We start from the raw sequence: 1,977 nt of genomic DNA, 5'->3' as shown, positions 1-1,977 counted from the left end.
CTTTCGTTGGCGGCTTGCCGTCGTCGATCGTCCTCTTCGGCCGCCATTCAACACTCAGCTCAGAACTGGCACGGACTAGGGGAATCCGACTGTCTAATTAAAACAAAGCATTGCGATGGCCCCCAAGGGTGTTGACGCAATGTGATTTCTGCCCAGTGCTCTGAATGTCAACGTGAAGAAATTCAAAAAAGCGCGGGTAAACGGCGGGAGTAACTATGACTCTCTTAAGGTAGCCAAATGCCTCGTCATCTAATTAGTGACGCGCATGAATGGATTAACGAGATTCCCACTGTCCCTATCTACTGGCGTCTAGAAGCCGTCCGGGCGTATAGCTTGCTATACGGCACCAGGATCGCATGTGCCAACCCCTCCTCCTCGCGGTGGACGCTGGAAACGGCATTTATGCCGGCCAACGGGGCTCTGGTTTCGGCAGGGGCGGTGCAGGGGCACACCGTATGGGAGTAGCGACCCCACCTACCCGAGCAAGACGTGATCCGTCATTCGTTCTGTGCAAAACAGAGATGTCAGGAAGGAGTGGTGTCAGGAAAGCAAAGAGAGATGGGGAAGCATTATGACTAGCGTATACTTAACACCTGGGGGCTTCGGCCCCCATTTCACGTTAAGGCTTATTGGAGAAGGTATATATTGCACAAAAAGGGGCTATATGCCCCTTTTTCACTTTAAGGAACTTTTCAAAAGTTCCTACTCGAACATCTGGGGCTTCTCCAATAAAGACCTAACTCATACCAGGGGGCTTTAAGCCCCCTTTTTGCTTTAATGCTTTTCCGAGGAGGCGATCCTGACACCAGAAATCAAAAAAAGGGGGCTATATGCCCCCTTTTCACGTTAAGCAAAAAACCAAGATCAGGATGAGACACGAAACGACGTCTGTTTGCGTCCCCAAAAGCAATACGCCGCTGGGAAAAGCAATACGCCGCTGGGCTTGGCAGAACCCAGCACACCAAAACATCTGGTGGCAGACGTCGTAATGCCAGACGAATGACGGAAGGAGGCCACCGTAGAAGTAGCTGAGCTGCTCCCTACTGCCTGAAGGTGTCGGCTGGGAAACCACGCTAGTATCCTAGGTAGGGAGACGGGCCTCGAAACGTGGATCGCTCCCCTGGCCATTAGAAGACTCCGCCTAGACCAGCTCAACTCCGAGCTGTAAACCGGTGGTGTACGGCTCTGTCAGACTCGGAGTCCTTGCCATACGGACGCTGCATATAGGAAGGATATGCAGCGTATGACGAAAACACTGAAAGGTACGCCAACGACGAAAGACAACATGTATTTATACATGTAAGACCGTCGTCGCGCTGCTGACAGCAGCTCCCGTCGTTGGCGATGGCAAAAGGACGCTGAAGCGTCAAGAGCATAGTTGATGATGGCATTGTGAGTTCTACTAGTCGTGCTAAGGACGAGTCCCACGTTTTGGAGCTAATGCTACAGGGACATGATGCCCGAGGTCATGTCCTAGCTACGCAGCGGGTTCCCTGCAAAACAGGGAACAGAAACCGGGCGTAGCGAAGCAGAGGGAACATCTGCTTGAGGTTTGTTCCCCACGTGTTTGCCGTGCGTGGCGACCTGTGTCGGCGGAAAGGAGGATCCTGGGATCTGAGGGCCCTCTCTCCTGCGGGAGTGTAGCTGCCCAACACGTACCTTTGGCCTCTGCTTCGTCTAGACAGGCGGCTAGGCGAGAAAAGCAGCCCTGTGCCTAGTCAATCGGCTCGGAACACCATTCGTGGGTTCTATTGGGCGAGGAAGTGAACCTAGGAGTCCGGGGAAAGCCCGGTCGGCCTTTGTTCGCGGACTATATCCCGGGTGCAAGTCCTAACCCAGGCGGAGCCGGGTTCCAATTGAGGGTCCATGGAGGCCGGGACACACGCCGGGACGAAACAGTTTCCAGACAAATATGGATCCTAAAATTAAATTGACGCCGATAGACGCCTCGGTACCTCGCAAGGGGGAAAAGGGAGT

The 1,977-nt window shown here is 53.6% G+C and overlaps 1 pseudogene; it reads left to right on the top strand.

Moving 5' to 3' along the window:
• The window catches only part of LOC143351083 (large subunit ribosomal RNA), a 3,120-nt pseudogene extending 2,792 nt beyond the window's left edge, over nucleotides 1–328 (top strand).
• The last annotated feature ends 1,649 nt before the right edge of the window (nucleotides 329–1,977 follow it).

The sequence above is a fragment of the Colletes latitarsis genome, unplaced genomic scaffold (assembly GCF_051014445.1).
Source record: "Colletes latitarsis isolate SP2378_abdomen unplaced genomic scaffold, iyColLati1 scaffold0068, whole genome shotgun sequence".
Taxonomy (NCBI): domain Eukaryota; kingdom Metazoa; phylum Arthropoda; class Insecta; order Hymenoptera; family Colletidae; genus Colletes; species Colletes latitarsis.
This window is presented reverse-complemented; position numbering and strand designations above follow the sequence as displayed.